The following is a 19,691-nucleotide window of genomic DNA, read 5'->3' as shown; positions in this document are numbered from 1 at the left end:
AAAAAAAAAACGAACAGCTGGCTGAAACCAGGAAATTTGGTCAGCATTATAAACCAGTTTTATCAGGGGTATTGCAAGCTGATGGATTTTTGAGGTGGAAGGAAAGAAGGGAGAGAAAAAACAAAAAGAAAAAAAAAAGAAAGAAACCAAGAGGGAAGCCCAAACAGGATGAGGCGAGAAAAATAAACAACAAACCCAGAGTCACCTTTGTGGTCTGATGAGCTCTGTCATCACCGGGGCTGAGCTAGTCCTATAACCCTGAGATCAGAACATCAACAGAATCTTAGTATGACAGTATCCCAGCACCCCTTATTTCAACTCAATAAACAGGCACATTTGGGCTAAAACAATCAGAGTTCCCTTGCTTCTCATTTTAAAGTCATTTTAATATGCTCCAGACACAAGATAATGGATCACATTTAAACATGAGACAATTAAGCCCCATCAGCAAGTAATCCTACCCAATCATATTCAATCATGTTGAACAACCACCACTACCAAAATGATCCACTTCTAGGCAAAGTTAAAAAAGACACAATAATTCTTTTAAAGCTTTATTTTTTTACTTTTGGAAAGACCCCACTTTAAACTACTTCCCTGTCCTTTCACAAAAAAAAAAAAAAAAGACTGTATGTTCTGTGTTCAAGCCCCTAAGCCTTGGTGTAATCTGGTCCCTTAGATCATAGGCTCCCTTGGATGGTAAACTTTGGCACCCTGTGCATCTGATAAATCAACATTATTCACTAAGTTACTGTTTAGATGTTGATATTTTCTGTACTATTCTACAGTGATTTTCTCAGGCCAAATTCTACCCCTCAGGAGAATGGGACAGTATTACAGAAGTAACAGGAAAAGACAAGATTCTCCCCCATGCAGCAAATCTTGGCAGCTTAGAAACTGGAAAGGAAAAAAAAAAAGAAGGGAGAAAATAACTTCCATTTCTGAACATGAAGTTTGAATAGGAACAACTCCTGAAACTAACAGGACATTTGCCGTTTTGCTGGGGTACCTCTAACATATTGCAAAAGGGAATTAAGACTGCTAAAGGAAAAGGCTGCATCCTTTATAATTTTTATATTAACTCTACCTTACTTTTTAAACTCTCAAGATGCAAAAACGGCTATATAGAGTAATATAAATTTAAGATAATGATGAGTTTTCTTTAAGATTTATTTATTTTCAAAGTCAGAGTTAAGAGAGAGAAGGAGAGAGATAGAGACAGATCTTCCATCAACTGGTTCACTCCCAGATGGCTGCAATTGCCAGCACTGGGCCAGGCTGAAACCAAGAGCCAGTAGCCCCATCTGGATCTTCCATGTGGTTGCAGGGACCCAAATACTTGTGCCATCTTCCATTGCTTTTCCCAGGCCATCAGCAGGGAGCTGGATCAAAAGTGGAGCATCCAGGACTCAGACTGGAGCCCATATGGGATGCTGGTGTCATAGGCGGCAGCTGTACTAACCATGCCACAACGCCAGCCCCGTGGATGAGCTTTTAACCTTTGTATTCCCAAGCTCTAGGCATCTTATCAGCATACCTTGGATCTCTTTCTACTTTATGTCTAACCTGTTGCCATATTGTCAAGATGCTCATATGATAAGTATGGCTATATAAACTGGACTAAGTAACCATGCTGAGTGATTACTGCAGGAGTTTTGATAATATGAAAACACTGTGTTTATCACATTCATGATACAAAATACAGTCTAAGCTTTAAGCATTTATTTCCACCTCACTTCAAAACATACATACTGTGACCTGTGCTGTGGCGTAGCAGGTAAAGCCACCTCCTGAAGTGCCCGCATCCCATATTGGCACCGGTTTGAGACCTGGCTGCTCCACTTCTGATCCAGCTCTCTGCTATGGCCTGGGAAAGCAGCAGAAGATGGCCTCCTTGGGCCCCTGCACCAGTGTGGGAGACCCCGCAAAAGATTCAGGTTCCTAGCTTCAGATTGGCACAGCTCCAACAATGCAGCCAATTGGGAAGTGAACTAGCAGATGGAAGATCTCTTTCTCTACATCTCCTTCTCCGACTTTCAAATAAATAAATAAATTTTTTTTAGAAAAACTACTGTTTAAAAAAACATACATACTACCACAAGCAAATTTACAGTCAAGAAAACAGCCCACAGCCCACCTTCACACTGTCATCAATGGCTCTCACCTTTGGCCACAGAGCAAGCAGTGTGTCCAAACTGAAACTGACACTGTCAGTTTTCTGTCTTGCTTTCCTTCATCAATTAGTATTTTTTTTTTTTTCAGTAGAGTTGATCAGGGCTTTCTCAAGGCTTAAAAACCTGTGAGTTAAGGTCAAAACCACAAAAGAAGCATTGCTTTACATATTTGCAACAGAAGGAATTTAATGCACAGAATTGAACATACAGCAAGGAAGAAGCAACAGCAAGAAATCACTACTACTCTCAGGCCACAAAGTGGAAAAACTGGAGCAAGCGTTACCAACAAGCTATGCAAGAACATACCCTACAGACATCAGAGCCACAGCAGGGATCCTGCCATGCCGGAGAAGCCATTAGTGGCAGAGTGGGTACAGAAGCAAATGCTCTGGCTTACCCCTTCCTCCCACCTTCCAGTCTCCACAAGGCCTCCCTCCCACTGGTCAAACCCAATAGGAAGCCAGCTGACAAGGGAGTCTGGGAAATGCTCCCCCAGAGGACAGCTCCCTGTGACAGAGAGCAAAGCAGAAAAGCAAGAATGGATCTGAGGACAAAGTCCAGAGACAGCTTTGCTTTTCAAAGAGAAGGTTATGAGCCACATGAAACTTACACAGAAGAGAAGCGCAGGTGGTTGTCCTACAGTGCATTGCTTTTCCTGCCCAGACTGCAGCTAAAGTCTGATAGACAAGATAACTAGAGCACTAATGTAGCAATAAAGTCATAATGTACTTGGGATATCCCAGAGATTTATGATTTAAAAGTTTATCGGCAGACATGTATGGAGTCCCATGAAGGAGGAGGCAGGAAAAGAAATCCTCACACTTTTTTCATTGTACATATTTTTCACAAAGTTTTTTAAGACTCCTCATACAGACCACATTTTCTGTATCCATTCATACCTTGCTGGATATCTCAGTTGCTCCTTTATGCTTCCCTTTGTGAACAATGCAAGGATGAATGAACACAGGTAGAAAAATAACTTTTTTAAGACCCTACTTGACTTCTTTTGTACAAATATGCAGAAGTGGGATTACTGAATCATGTAATTTTACCATTAATTTTTTGAGGAGCCTTCATATTATATTGAACAACAGCTATACCACTTTACATTTTCGTAAGACACAAAGGGTTCAACTTCTCTGTATCATTGCCGAGAAGTTATTTCTCATTCTTTTGATAGTAGACATCCTAATGAGTGTGAAGTGCAATCTTGTGGTTTTGATTTTCTTTTGTTTTATGACCAATGCTATTGGGCATCTTTTCATATGCTTGTTGGCCACTTGCATTATCTTCTTTAGAGAACTGTCTATCAAGTCCTTACTCCATTTTTTAATGGAGTGATTTGGTTGTTGCTGAGTGGTAGAATTCGCTGTGTATACTAGATTCAATCCTTTATGTATATATATATATGATATTCAAATATTTTCCCCACTTCAGAAGTTGTCTTTTAATTGTATTTTTTCATTTGATATACTGAAGTTTTAAGTTTAACGTAATGCCATTTATCTATTTCTGGTTTTTGTTCCCTGTACTTTTGGTGTGATATCCAAGAAACCACTTCCAAGTCTATTCAATTTTTTTTTTTTTTACTGTGTTTTCTTCTAGAAGCTCTATAATTTTAGGTCTTATGCCTAGGTCTTTCATCTATTTGGAATGAATATTTGTATAAGGTAAAAGTTAAGGGTCCAACTTAATTCTTTTGCTTGTAGATGTCTAATTTCTCCAACACCATTTGTTATACAAAATGTCCTTGGCACTTTTGTCAAAATACATTTGACCGGGGGTCAGTACTGTGATACAGCAGGTAAGCCACCACCTGTAATGTCAACATCCTATTTGAATGCTGGCTCTTGTCCCAGATGTCCCACTCCAATTCAGCTCCCTGCTAACAGCCTGGGAAAAGCAGCAGAAGATGGTCCAAGTGTTTGGGAACCTGCCACTCACATGGGAGACCATAAGAAGCTTCTGGCTCCCAGCTTTTCGGCCTGGCTTAGCCTTGGCCATTGTGGCCATTTTGGGAAGGAACCAGTTGTTTCCTTCCCAAAATATGTCACTCCCTCTCTCTCTGTAACAATGATTTTCAAATAGATAAATAAATCTTAAAAAAAAAAAACGAACAATTCATGTCTTTATAAACAAATAAAAAACCATTTGACCATGTACACAAGCATTTATCTCTGAGCTCTCTGTTTGACTTCACTGATCCATATCTCTGTATTTATACCAGTGCCACACCATCTTGATTACTGCTGCTTAGTAAATGTTTTGAAATCAGTTTCCAAACTGTTTTAGCTATTCATTCAGGGTCCCTTGAATTTCCCTATAATTTTAGTATTTTTTTTTCTATTTCTTCCTCCCAAATGCCATTGTGATTGTGATAGGTATTAATCTACACTGACCTGTAGATTGCCCTGCACAGTACTAACATTTTAATTGAATTAAATATCCCAATCTGTGTTCATAGGCTGTCGTTCCAGTTATTTGTATCTTTGCTTTCTTTCAGCACTGTTGTGTAGTTATCAGAGTACAAGTCTTTCAATGCTTGGTTAGTGATTCCCAAGTATTTTATTATTTTGGTGCCATTATAAGCAGGTTTGTTCTACTGTGGGTTTTGTTGCTGTTTCTGCTTTTACTTCTACTCCACACTTCAAAAGGTGCTTTCACAGTCATGTTAAACATACTATTTGATGCTGGAGAAAGATTTGTGCAGTGAATGAAACATCGACCAAATGAATGAATTTGTCTCTAAGCGACCTGCGTGGGAATGTTAAAAGGGCTAAGGTTGTTTCTCTCTTTGCAGCACTCTGACAACTCTGACTTGTTCCTTTCAGTTACACTGAAAAAAGACCTTATGAGCCTCAAGCCTCAACTTCCGATTTGCTGACATTGATGAAAAGAATTTTGCCAAGTGCAATAGAAACAAGGTTAAACCTATGGTGCTTCTCATTATACCTAAGAAGTCCTTTATCAACTTCATCAATTGTCTTTTGACGTTTCTTGATTATTTGTTCACTCTTCACTTTTCTTAATAAGCCCTCCTCATCCTTTAACTATTTTGAATAGTTGGTAAGAATTTACTTGCTTAGCTGTGTGGAATCTGACCATTTTTGAATTTAAGAAGAGAAACTTCCATCTTAAACCAATAAATACACAAAAGCAAATAAGAAGTGAAACAATCTCATGCAGTTTTGTCATCTGATTGTGCCTTTGAGATCCTAAGGGGTAAACTCCTTAGGAAGATCAGCAAAGCATGTCATTAGTGTTGATATGAAACATTGGGGGTAAGCCCCCAAACTGTAACTATATTTGTACACACCAAATTGCTATGAGCGATTGATTACCCAGACAGATTAAAAGAAATTTTAAACATGAAAATTCTGCTATTAGCATTTCCTCCTACTTCCAGTTTCTCCCTCTCTGCCCCCATGTGGTTCTTTTATTTATGGATGCAATGCAAGAAGCCCTTGCCCATTATCTTTTCCCTCTATCACGTTACATAAAATACATTGGCACAGATCTCCCCATGACACACAGCTTTAAAAAAAAAAAAAAAGAAAACAAAACAAAACTAGATGTGTCAGATGCCTGCACTCAAGAACTCAAAATCAAAGAAAAGGTCAATGGTACAATTCATGGCCTAGTTCTTGGTTAAAATCCCTGAGCAGTCTAACTGCCTGGCATCATGGCCGTCTCCAAAAACAAGAGGTCAGGACCTGGCCTCAACGCTACAATTAGAAAACCCCAACTTCGGGTGGGAAGTGAGCCTGAGACTGTCGCAGGCAGAGGAGAGTTGAAGCTGGGGGAGCATGGGATTCACTGCCAGCGTATCATGCCAGCCAGGAGGAAGCTGAAGAGTGGGAGTTTTTGAAACAAATGCCAGTTAAATGATCCATTCAGTTATACTTGATATGTCTGGTATAATATAGCTTGTTCCAGATGTCAAATAATATTGCCAAACCATGCTCACTAATGTGAACACCACTGTTGCTGATAAGCCTAAGCGTTGCTGAATTTGTGCAACAGCCACCCATCTGCAAACAAAATATCGCATTAAAATTTAAAAAAAGCCTGTGGCTCATAATTTAAGCCGACAGAGGGACTGACTGAAAAATGTAATTTATTAAAAGCAGTTTTCCTCTGAGAAACTTTTTTTTCAAAAATAATATTTCACATTTACACATTTAAGTTAAATTCAATTTTATACAAAAATTATAGTAATTGTCCTTCACCTAACATGAACGTTATAATTATACTTTCAGCACTGCTGCATTTCAGCACCCAGCCAAAAGAAAAGTCGGTTGGGAGGAACGGAGCTGCGCATTTGGCGTGACCCCTTTAAACACACAGCTCTAAAATAGCCATTGTTGATAAAATTCATAAAGAGCTGCATATGTACATCCCAACTCCCCTTTCCATTCAATATATATGAAAATACAATTTACTGTATGTCAAATGAAAAATGCAGTTTTCAAATGCACTGACAACAGGTGCAAGTTAAATGATCAGACGCTATTTGTTACCTAGTCTCTAACTCTCATTTGCAGCAAGATAAATTGCATTTTAGGAGAGCTGTGCGATCTAAGGGGTCTTGACATGTTTTTATTGATTTGCATAGGTTATATGCATGTATTCCTGTTTGTAGGCAAATAGTGCCACAAGTAAATTCAAGGCGCCGTGCCTGTGTTTCAAGAAAATTGGAGTCATCACGGGGGAGCCAAGATGGAGTGAGCTTGGGTAAAAGAGACACATCCAGCCTGCTGGAATCTCAGAACCTCTATTAAGATTTATAGGCTGTAGGATTCTTTTGGGCTTCAACATTATTCTTAGTAAACCCTTTCTGTCTTCTGTTGTTTATAAAAACTGGCAGCTTTAGCAAAGACAGAAGCTTAAGTTGTAGGTAGCACAATTTAACATAATAGTTCTCGCCTGTCCTCCAAATAGCCTAATGCTGATTTTGCAAAAGGAAAAGAGAAAGGGGGAAGAAAAGCCACAGGAAATCACAGACCATAGGCTGCCGCTCTGACACGGATGGATTTGGCTGTCACTACAGAAAAGCACTGGTGAAATTTGATTATATTTCTAATGTCAAAATTTACTAACTTTTTAGACTCCGGGGTTCCATTTCTCATTTGATTTTTCATTTTGTTATCTCAGCACCATCAGGCCCATCACTGAGAGTAATGCACCAATTAGCCCAGGGAGTCACTCACTCAGATGGGACTTTTTCATCCACAGGGGTTTCCCCTTCGGCTGCCACTACCACAGCCACACTGGGCCTTCCCTTGGATTCCAGACTCACGTGCCTCTCGCCGCTACCTCCACTCCCACCTCGGCCCAGAGCACCCGGTGAGTCTGAACACTGACAAAGACATGGCTGGCCTGACAATATCCCCTCTGCGAATGTCTTATTTGAACTTTCAGATGATTTATTGCTTCACCTGCTAAAATCTGAGGACTCACAAGCTTAACTGATGTCCTCGCTTGATCTGAACTTCTGGTCCCCACCATGCCTAGCCTGTGCCTTGCCTACTGAAGGGATGTGATACAAATATTTTCATATGATGCATAATGAGTGCTATCTTCATTCCTGGATGTATAGTTCCTTTTAAAATCTATTTTATTTATTCCATTTCTTTGAGACAAAGAGAAAGACAGAACTCCCAGATGCTGGTTTACTGCTCAAGGGCCTGTGATCTGGGAACTCAATCTGCGTTTCCCATTTAGTTGACAGGAACACACCACTTAGCCATCATGGCCACTACTGACTGCAGGGTGCACATCAACAGAAAGATGGGATTAAAAGCAAAGCTGGGACTCAAACCGGGGCATTTTCTCCTCTGAACCTTACAGCGGAGGTGCAGATCCAGCATCATTGTCACTCTCACTCCTCCCACCCCGTGCTGATGGACTAGCCCGTTTCACAGAGGTTCAGGGCAGAGCTGTCACCTGCACCCAGCAGCCCAGCCTGAGCCTCTCCCCACTCCACAGCCCACATTCACCACACAGCCCCCCTTTCCTTCACGCAGGCACTCAACTCTGGCCTACTATGCCACCTTCTAACTGAGAAAACACATTATCTGTCCACCCGTTGAAATACACATCTTTATTGTAGGGAATTACATGCGCTGAGTTGAGGACCTGAAAACATGACCACAGCTTATCTAGTAACTGGGTCCCAAATGGTCAAGAATCATGTCTTATTTGTTCCCTGCACTCATTCATTCTCTTCAAACACTTATGAAAGTGTCTTGATTCCTGACATTTTTTCCAAGCCCTTGGAAACAAAGATGAACGAGACAGGACCCCTCCCAAACAGAGCTCACAGTCCAGAGCTGTGGCTCCTTTAACATGGTCCAATCTACAGTGGACAGGGGGACTCCTGACTTACACGGATACGCACACCTGTATGCTTCTTTCCAGAACACAAACATCCTAAAGCCGCATTAACCCTGCCACATGCAATGCCCTCAGATATTGCCTACCTTTTTACTTCATTTATTTATAAGGTGGCATTTGCAAAGCTCTGTACTGACTTTACCAGAAACTAATGGATTACAACCCAGTTTCAAAGTCTCTCATCTAATGAGACTGTGAAAACTAAAGAGAGGAAATCCATAAACACCCTCTATAAAGGGCAACACAGCAAATATTTTAGGCTTTGTGGGACAAGTGGTAAAATCAAGAATATTGTACACGGCTTAAAAAGAAAATATTTTTCTATGTAATTTTTACTTATGAATTAAAATCACTACAATAATAATTATGTATAGGTTTTATTTAATATTGGCTTAACAGTGAAAAGAATAGAATTTATGGACACTGAAGTTTGAATTTCATGTAATTTTTACCTGTCACAATGTAATATTCTTTTGATTGTTTTCAGGCATTTAAAAGTTGGCTGATGTGTATAGGCAAAGAGGCAATGAACCAGACATAGAACCAAGCCCAGATGTAGAGCCAGATCAATTTTTGATAACCTCACCATTTCAATTATTTTTGTTATAATGCTAGGAACCAGAAAAAAATGTGGGTCTCTGAGTAAGTGAGGGATTTTAAATTTAACTCTCAGCTGGCTACGAGTGTGGCTCATGATTTCCACTGTCAATGAGTCCTCAGCGGGAGAGCAGTGCACTGGCTCCCAGCCTCCAAGCCCAGAGCTAGCTGCATCATATGCATCTAAGCAGTGACAGGGCCTGGCTGGGAAGATCTAGGGCAAGAGACCCAGATCAACTCTGCAAAAAGTAAACCCACACTATTCCAGAAGCACCAGGAAATATGGCAATTCATTCCATTTCTCCTTCACTGTGCAGGTTACCAAAAAGTGCCAAGCCCCAGGTTCCCTCTGTTTTGGCCTCGACACTGATAACCTTGGTGTCTAGATGTGACAGTTACTGAGCTATAGTCACTTAGGATAGATCAAAATGTACCAGGGAACCCCATGTAGAGGAAGTCTGTACGGCAAGAAGAAAAACAACAGGGTGTGAAAAGCTAGTGGAAAGTGTACATTATCCTTTAACTCTCTTTTTCCATGAGCACACAGAAGCCCCTTCATATTAAGAAAGAAGACAACCCACCGCACCCAGTATTTCTACAAACATATCTCCCCTCCGTGCACACTGAGCCAAGAGCCCAAACAGCCAGAAGGAACAGCAGGGTTCTCAAAGTTTGGGCAGCAGCATGTGGTGACCACAATCCAAGCCGTGGGCCCCAGGAGTGGCCTGTGTTGACCATGTGCGTATGTTCTTCCTGAGAGCAACCATCCCCACACAAACATGGCATTCCAGAGTTCAGGTTGTATTTATGTTCTACAGTAAAAGGCAGGAAGCACAAAGCAACCCATAGCTTCCAGGGCTACACACGCAACACTTGCCAGTTGAGAGGTAAGGATGAGAATGCACCCATCACGTAAGCGTGCTATCTTCTCTGAAAACCATTCTACTCTTTCCTTTAAAATGAAGGCCCAGCACCCTGGTTGCTGAACTCTGCAGGACATGCACCCCAAGGCTGAGAGTATCCGAGCACTGTCCCAAAGTCCTGGCGATGTTAGCAGTTACAGCACAGATGGATCCCTAGAGTAGCAGCGATGGCAGTCTTTAAACTAAAGCACACACAAATAAACACAGTCAAACTCAACACACCAAATCAAAGCAGATGCGGACAGCTGCGACAGTCAAGAAGGAAATGTACCAAGTTAAACAAACAAGAGGTTACGGTAGATATTTTGTATTCCAAAATGACTTACTACACAGTTTCTCACTTCTGCCTTAAGGTACTCAAGTTCTTAATAATGCATATTTTGTGGGAAGAAAAGGAACAACTGTAAAATCGTATGTTATTTTGTTCTTCATAGCTCATTAATAACAAAATAAAGCAATATCTTGCTCCTCACTTACAGTTTTCTTTCTTTCTTGTTGCTTTTTCCTCTCTAGTAGAAACCAAAAATGAACAGATGTATGCACACACACACACAATTAAAACAGACACAGCTTCACAGATCCAATGCTCCTGGCACTAAGATTTAAGGAATAGGTAACTCCTAAGTGATAACACTATGAAGAAAACTTATCATTCAATTAGTCATAACACTCATAATAATTGTATAGTAATTTTCAGAGTTCAGAAAATGCTTTCAGCTGGGTCCAAACTATGACTAAAGCATTACCACCTTTATTGAACAGACTAGGGAAATGTGGTTACCAAAGAGAGTGCTTCCTGTTCTTCAGTGCAGGTCAGACAGCTGAAGAATCAAGATCAGAAGTGAGAGCAATGCAGAGTAGACAAAGATCTTTAAGTATATGCAGGCCAATACCTGGGAAGTTAAAAGAAAAAAGTAGCAAGGGAAAGAAGTAGAATTGGATGAGACAGGTAGAGTTAATGAAGTTAATGAAGGTAGAGTTAATGAAGTTTTGTCAATAGGAATAAAAATTTCTGGCCAACTGAAACCAGAAAATAAACTGGAACACATCATTAAAAGTTACATGCACCCTAAGGAAGCAGAATTGGAAGGTAACTCAGTCATAGACATTGGATTCCTCCTAGGGAATAGAGCTGGAAGGTACCAAGGTCAAAAGTCATAAGGCTTCCCATCCTCCTGCAGCCCCAGATAATCTGTAGGTAGCAGGCAGGGTGATCAGGAAGTCAGGGCCACTGTAGGATTGGGAGAAAAAGGAAAAATAAGAGGTTGCCTGCTCTAGCTTTGGCCTCAATGCTGGTATGATGTTATGAGTGTGCAGGGAGTTGGTCTGTCCATACTCTCTGCATCCTAGCCTGCCCTTACTTCTAAGGAAAAAGAAGTGTATTCAGCAGAATCACAGCACATGTACTTTGTTTGTGCTTATTAAATAAAAAGAAAAGATCACCTTCAACTATATTAATGATGGACTGGTGGATGAAGGATGCCTGTGAAAATTCACAACATCTGTTTGCTCCACTCTCTTCTCAGCATGCTGCACCTATTTCTCATGCTTAATGATGCTCAGCCACTCTGCAAGTTTTACGAACAAATGTGTGTTTAGCCACATTCATCATTCTGAATGAGCGTTCTTGATGAAGCCTCCACTGGCCTGTTTCGCTCTTTCTGCTACACTTTAACAAATGACAACTGCTCTACGTATTTTTCATTTGTTAAAAATAAAAAGCTAAGTGAAGGATGGGCCTAGAGGACTTTTTCCCTGTCCCTTTGACTCCCCCAGAACCTTCAGCACGCCATCCATTGTACTTCGCCACCACACCCCAGCACTGAAGCAGGCACACAGGAGAGCTTGCCCAGAGCCTTGGGTTTAGGACCAGCACTGTGGTACGAGGTCATGCTGTCCCACCCTCTATCAGCAATGGCTTCTTCCTCATTTCTCTCACCACCCACCATTCATGGTATTTAAACCTACGGAATATTTCTAAAAGTTCATAGAAAATAGAATCAAAAGAAAACTTTATGTCAATAACAAAAAATGCTGAACCCCATATACTTCAAAAAGTTCATGAAAATGCATATTATGAAAAGCTTCAAGGATTTCAAATTTTTTATACCAAAACAAATATTTTTTTTGAAAAAATTTATATATTTGAAAGGCAATGTGACAGAGAGATAGGGAGAAACAAAGAGAGTTCTTCCATTTGCTGGTCCACACCCCAAATGCCCACAACAGCCATAGCTAAGCCAGGCCAAAGCCAGGAATCACAAATCTCCACCCAGTTCCTTCCATTTGGGTGTAGGGACTCAACTACTTGAGCCATCATCGACTTCCTTCCTAGGCACATTAGCAGGACTTTGACAGGAAGCAGAGTAGCCAGAATTCAAACCAGGTACTCTAATATGGGATGCAGGCATCCCAAACAGTGACTTAGCCTGCTGTGCCAAAATGCCTACACTGAAACTTATCTGTTAATTTCATTTTCCATGAGCCTTTCAAAGTGACTACATATAATGATCACAGAATAAGAACCAAATCAATACGTGTTGGACTCATGGCAGTCTCTCTCTCCAGGTCTCCAGAACAAAGCCAAGATGCTGTCTTCATTTTGACAAACAAGGCAATATTTGGGTTATCACAAACTTTGGCTAAACCAAGAGGCTTCATGTTTTCATCCCTGAAAAACCTGAACTCATAAAGTGAATGTCCCACAAAAATCAGGTAAAGCTGAGTAGATTCCAAGAGTTCAAAATGGCAAAAACATTATACCATGTTAAGAAATAATCTTTCAGAATTTATTTTCAAGTGATTGTTTTTACTCCAATCATTTAATTAGCAGAATGAAAATCAAAAAAAGATGTTTTCTCTATTAAATATTCAGAATCATTGGAAATCAGTTTAAATTCTATTTTATAAGATGATACATTTTTCTCTGTATTTGCAATGTTGAATATTGTATTAGTATTTGTATTGCATTTGACTCAGCATGCATTGCAAAGCAAGGTACAAATGAAATAATCATATTACATACTCAATAAAGCTACACTGTCACATCACTAGTTTTAACACAGAGGTTTCTGACTTTTTACTTCCTAATAATGTTAGAGACATTTGAAAAGGAGAATGTTTCAGTCATCACATTTAGTTGCCTCTCCTAGTTTTAACACAAAATGCCCCTTCAGTAACTACACTTTTTTATATACATTTCATTTACTGAACTGTAAATATATTTCAATCCAGTTTAAAAACAAACCTCTGTGATCAAATACAAAAAGCCTCCATGGCATATCTATTTGGCAACAAAGAAACCTTAGCAGATATAGTTAATTAATGGTTCTGGGGCCGGCTTTGTGATGTAGCAAGTAAAGCTGCCTCCTAAGATGCCAGTATCTCATATGGGCGTTGGTTTTGAGTCCTGGCTGCTTCACTTCCAATCCAGCTCCCTGCTTAACTGCCTGGGAAAGCAGTGGAGGATGGCCCAAGTACTGGGGCCCCTGCACCTATGTGGGAGACCTAGAATAAGCTCCTGGCTCCTGGCTTTGAAACTGACCAGATCCAGTCATTGTGGCTATTTGGAGAGTGAACCGTTGCATGGAAGATATCTCTCTCTCTTTCTCTCTCCCTCCCTCTCCCCCTCCCCCTTTCACTCTCTCTCTCTCTCTGCCTTTCAAATAAATAAATATTTTTTAAAAAGAAATAAATGGTTTTAAGCATAACAATTCAGAAATATTGGGGCCGGTGCTGTGGCACAGTGGATTAAGCTGCCATTTGCAGAGCTGGCATCCTATATGGGTGTTGGTTCGAATCCTGGCTGCTCCACTTCTGACCTAGCTCCATGCCAATGGCCTGGGAAATCAGTGGAAGATGGCCCAAGTGCTTAGACCCCTGCACTCACCTTGGAGACCTAGATGAAGCTCCTGGCTCCTGGGCTTTGGCTTGGCCTAGCCCTGGCTACTGTGGCCATTTGGGGAGTAAATCAGCAAATGAAAGATCTCTCTCTCTCTCTCTCTCTCTCCCTCCCTCCCTCCCTCCCTCCTTCTCTTTCTCTCTTTCTCTCCCTCTCCCTCTCCCTCCCTCTAACTCTGCCTTTCAAATAAGTAAAAACAATTTTCAAAAAATCAGGAAATCTTAACCAGAAATCTATCAGCATTACCCAAGTATCTACTAAGCGCAGATAGCCACAGTCCACAAAAGGAGCCTTAGAATTCTTGAGCCCTCAAACCCTTATGTGTTTCAAGCTTGGTTGGACAGAGTAAGAAATGAGTGACAAAGAAATTAAACTTGAGCTGGAACTACCTTGTCCACTCTGAGTTTTTCATATAGTGAAACTAAATATACGACAATTGTTATAGAGACAAGCATGTAAATATTTGGCATTTCAAACAAGACCTTCACACCTGAAAAATTGTTGGGCACAAATATTCTTCAATGAGCCACTCAACGCCTACATCCTCCATCAATACCTCCTTATCCACTCCAGGCATGGACAACATCATCTTCTCTGGAATACACAAAGACTAATCACCTGTACTATACAATTCAACCCCACCTAAAACTCATGGATACTTTACTCTATTCTTTTCACAATTAGAATATGGGCTTACCAAGCTTGGGATATCATCTGACACATCTGCTATAATTCCCAAGTTAGTCATATTCAGTACTATCCTGAGCACTAAGGCATCTATCAGTATCTCTATGAATATCAGTATATTTATATGGATTTCCATACACTGATTTACTACATTTTATGTACCCATTGAGCCCATGTTTAAGTGTGAACTCACATCTTTATTCATTCTTTCTACACATATTAAACGCTCTCCTCTTGCATGAGAAATAAGAGATAAAGGTAAAAAAAATTCCTCCATATTATAATTTAACTTAGAAAAATGTACTTAAATATCTACTGTGAGGCCGGCGCCGCGGCTCACTAGGCTAATCCTCCGCCTAGCGGCGCCGGCACACCGGGTTCTAGTCCCGGTCAGGGCGCCGGATTCTGTCCCGGTTGCCCCTCTTCCAGGCCAGCCCTCTGCTGTGGCCAGGGAGTGCAGTGGAGGATGGCCCAGGTGCTTGGGCCCTGCACCCCATGGGAGACCAGGAAAAGCACCTGGCTCCTGGCTCCTGCCATCGGATCAGCGCGGTGCGCCGGCCGCAGCGCGCCGGCCGCGGCGGCCATTGGAGGGTGAACCAACGGCAAAAGAAGACCTTTCTCTCTGTCTCTCTCTCTCACTGTCCACTCTGCCTGTCAAAAAAAAAAAAAAAATATATATATATATCTACTGTGGACAATATCATTAAAGAATTAGAATAGAAAAACACAAGAGTTGAAGAGAAAGACAAGATCAGAAATAACAGACTCCATTAAAAAAGCATGGCATTTGGGCCAATTCTTTAAGGTCAGGAAGGCAGGGAGAGGTATACACAAGAACTTCCAGGCATGGGAAATAATAAGTAAAATTACAAAGGCTGAAGGGCAAGATGCTCACTTCTGCACAGAACCAAAGGTTTCTCTTTTTAAAAACACAAAATTCAGCCTAGCCTTGAAAAACCAATTGAGAAAATCCAATGGTCTACCAGAGCGACCACTTCTTAAATTCCCATCACCATACTTACTGCCATTTAGCAATAAGAGAAATACTACGTGCATTTCCCCAGAGGCACAGAGTCTTAGAGGACAAGCCAAAAAGCTACATTTTCTCTTCTGAATCCTCCTGAACTCAGAACTTGAATTCCTTGGCCTGAACGGTTTGAAACTCGGGCTTTGCCTTTGTGTGAACTGCCCTGGTTTCCTTACAGAGAGCTTAGCACCAGGCATCACCTCCAGTTCTCTTGAGCTCCACAACATGTGCCAGCTGCCCCAGACTTCTCCGTAGCTGCATCAATTTATCAAAAGTCAAGGCATGTTTTTTGTCCTAAAGATTTTTCTTTCTCCTACTGGAGAAACAAACCCTTGAAATAGCCTCCTACTCTACCTCAGACATAGCTCCTATCCTGGAAACCAAAAGAAACCCTTCCCTCAGACCTCAGTTTTTATTAAGCAAGTCACCCTAATCCCCTGCACCAAGAGTGCTCATTATTTCCCTTATTCAGCGTAAGTTCTATCGTCTAAGAGACACCATGCTTGTTACGACGTCGGCACTGAGATGATGGGTGCCTCCTGTAAAAGGCCCCCATCTGCAACAGCAGGACGTCATCTCAACCAAAACCCAGCACCCAACTATACCAGCACTTTGACTAATACATCCGAAAGTGTTCAACTACTGGAACTCATCATCTCTTATTTCTAAGCACTTGATTGCAACAAAAGCCCAGAAACAAAGAATCGAAGCAACAGACAGTCCTAAAAGACTAAGACAATCACTCAGTTTAATTCCCTCATTTTATGGCTGATACTACTGAGACCCTAAGGAAAAAAAAAAAAACTTCTTTGAAGGCATAGAACTTTTTAGTAGTTCAACTTGGACTGATATCTAGGTTTCTGGCTCCTAGCTAACTTCTTCCACTACTACGTGCTGTTCATCAATCTTCTGAAAGGTGGGAGACCTGCAAGACGAGCAGTGTGGCTGTCTGAGGGGCTCTACCACATAGATGTCCATGTTCTAATCTCTAGGATCTGTGAATGTTACTTCATATGGAAAAGGACTTTGCAGACGTGATTAAGCTAAGGGTCTGAGTTGCAGAAATTATCTTGGATTATCCAGGTGGCTTCAATACAATGAAAAGGGTCCTTTGAAGAAGAGGGGGAGCAAATGTAACAGAAGAAGGCAATGTGTTAATGAAAACAGACATTAGACTAACGGTTTTGAAGTGGAGGAAGGGCCCACAAAACAAGGTGGTCACTAGAAACCGCCAAAGGCATCAAACAATTTTCTTCACAGAGCCTCTTCACTTCTTGATTTAGCCCTCTACAACTCATTTTAAACTTTTCTTAAAATATTCTGTTGTTGCTTTTTGAAAGGCAGAGAGAGAGATCGAGAAATCGAGATCTTCCATCTGCTAGTGCACTCCCCAAACAGCCACATCAGTTGGGGCTGGGCCAGGCCAAAGTTAGGATCCTGGAACTCCACCAGGGTTTCCCATATGGGCAGCAAGAGCCCAACCATTTGGGCTGCCTTCCACAGCTTTCCCAGGTGCATTAGCAGGGCGCAGGACCAGAAGCAGACGCCAGAACTTGAACCAGTACTCTGATACAGGATGCCAGCAATGCAAGCAGCAGCTTGATTCACTGTGACATAAAAAGGGCATTCTGAGAGGCCAGCAGCATTGTGGCTAGGCAGGTCAGGTCTCTGTGTATAATGCTCTGTGTATAATCCCACATGGGCACCAGTTAGAGTACCAGTTGCTCCACTTCCGATCCAGCTCCCTGCTGATGCCCTGAGAGAGAGGCAGGGGAAAGCTCAAATGTTTGGACCCCTATACCTACATGGGAGACCTGGATGAAGCTCTGGGATCTTGGCTTCAGCCTGGTTCAGCCCTGGCTGTTGTGGCCACCTGGGGAATGAACTAGTGGATGGAGACGCTCTAACTCTAAATCTAAAGACAGGCAGGCAGGCAGGCAGGGAGGAAAGGAGGGAGGAAAATTTTGAACTTCTGAGGTCCAGAATCAGAAGAATAATTTGTATTAAGCTGCTAAGTTTGTAGGAAGTTTTTGCACTGGAAATAGAAAACCAATACGCTTGGTACATAGAAACTAGGTGCTGTTATAATGATTACCTAAAAATGTAGAAGCAGTTAGGGAATCAGATAACGGGTAGAAGCTAGAAGGAATTGGAGGGGCATGAGAGAAGCAATATATGGTTTGAAAAGACTTAACTATTGATAATAATAACTACACTAGTAAGGACTCAGAACAAAGGAATGTAAAAACAATACTGTGGTAAATGATACTACCTGAATCATCATAAACATACTGCCAGTAGAATATGGATGCTAAATGTACTAGGGAGGCTCAAAAGGAAATAAGGAACAAGTTATCAGACACCAAAAGAAAGGGGATCATTGTGATATATCAGTAGAAATATTAGCTGAATTGTGCCATATGGTTATAACGAAAAAATAACTTGCAAGCAGAGAAGTTGGATGTTTAGCTGAGGATATTTCCAAGAAAAGTATTGAAGATGCAGCCTGGTTTCTTCTTGCTGCTTATAGTAAATTGCAAAAAGACAGAAAAATTGAGGAAAAAACTGTTAATCTAAAAGAAGGAACCAGGCCTTGATATGGGGAATTATCAGTCTGTTTAGAAAGGATGCTAACATTAGGAGGTTCACAACAGAGGATGCTCGCTAGAGAAAGCCAAGGGCATAAATGCACAACCTCTGGAAAGTGCCTCAAAAGGATCACAAGACCAGGGTATTCATTCACACAGAGAGCTTTTAGAAGAGATTAGACATGTGACGCATGAGTCTCCTCAACCACTTCAACAAAAACCAGGGGAAAAAAAAAAAAGGATTATCCAGAAAGATCTATGGAAGACTCTCTTATCTTAGGGAATGAAGCACCATGACAGAGACGCAAGACTGTAAGTTTTTGAGAGCATTATAGTGGCAGAGACACTGCTAGCTTAGTCTGAAAGGAAAAAGGAGAGGATGAAACGAAAGAAGGCAGTAAGATAATAACATTCTAGAAACAGGAAAAAGGTTGATTAGACAATTTTTGTCAAAATGTGCAATCAGCGTTTCATGAAAAAGGACATAGGATGCAGAAGACAGAGCTTCGGGCCCAGAACCCAGAAGGCAGATCCTTAAGCCTTCTATTTCTAGAGACCAGTGGTTTACTTACTCTTCCTCTCTGTTTCTCTGAACGGAAGGTCTACTGATCCCCTATGCCTGTCTCTCCATTGCACTTCGGGAGCAGAGGAATTTGTTTCCACCCTCTTGCCTCCATGACAGAGTGATTTTTGTGCTATAACATATTACATTCGGGGCCTCGCCCACACCTACTTTAGATTATAGAGTTATGGTATTTGGTGTTTTTGAGCTGATGAGACTTAGATTAGGTTTCAGACTTCAGGCTCTAAGAGCTGTGACTCCCAGGAACCTGGAGATGTAGTGAGTGTACTTTTCATGTAGGGATGATTCATGTGAATCTTTTGGGGGCACAGGGAGAATTGTTGTGTTAGCCCACTAAGTTTATTGCAAATTGATGCAGTAGCAACAGGCAACCAACTAATCCAAGTAGGCAGAGAACAGGCAATCAAGGAAGGAAGAGGATCCCACCACAATGCTCTTATTTACAGAGATATCAGTCTTGGAAAGTAGCAATGAGCAGCAAGCATGTTATGCCCTCTCGCTATGCCCTCTCACCCATATGAGGAGAGACCCTGAAACAAGAGATCTTTTTTTATAGTACCTTTCAGGATCTACTATCTGGATACACTACACCAATAAAACTTTTCTCTTTCTTCTATCAGTCAGGTGTTCCCAACATTCAAAAAAGTGATAATCACCTTTTCAGATTAAAATTAGGAAGCAACAGACAATCTATTTTGTGTTAGTTTCAGGTGCAACAGGCTGGCTTGGAGATTCCAAACCTAGGTTTCCAAATCAAGATTCTAGAGACATTTCAGTAGTTTACAGGGGAAATGGACAACATAACTTACAGTAAG

The 19,691-nt window shown here is 41.2% G+C and overlaps 1 protein-coding gene across 3 annotated transcripts in view; it reads right to left on the bottom strand.

The window, feature by feature from the left end:
- The window catches only part of LRMDA (leucine rich melanocyte differentiation associated), a 1,125,029-nt gene that overhangs the window by 693,400 nt on the left and 411,938 nt on the right, over window positions 1-19,691 (bottom strand). The window lies entirely within an intron of this gene.

Source organism: Oryctolagus cuniculus, chromosome 15, assembly GCF_051225735.1.
Source record: "Oryctolagus cuniculus isolate XC-2025 breed Fujian yellow rabbit chromosome 15, ASM5122573v1, whole genome shotgun sequence".
NCBI classification, from domain to species: Eukaryota; Metazoa; Chordata; class Mammalia; order Lagomorpha; family Leporidae; genus Oryctolagus; species Oryctolagus cuniculus.
The sequence above is the reverse complement of the archived record's forward strand: the minus strand, read 5'-3'. Positions and strand labels throughout refer to the sequence as shown.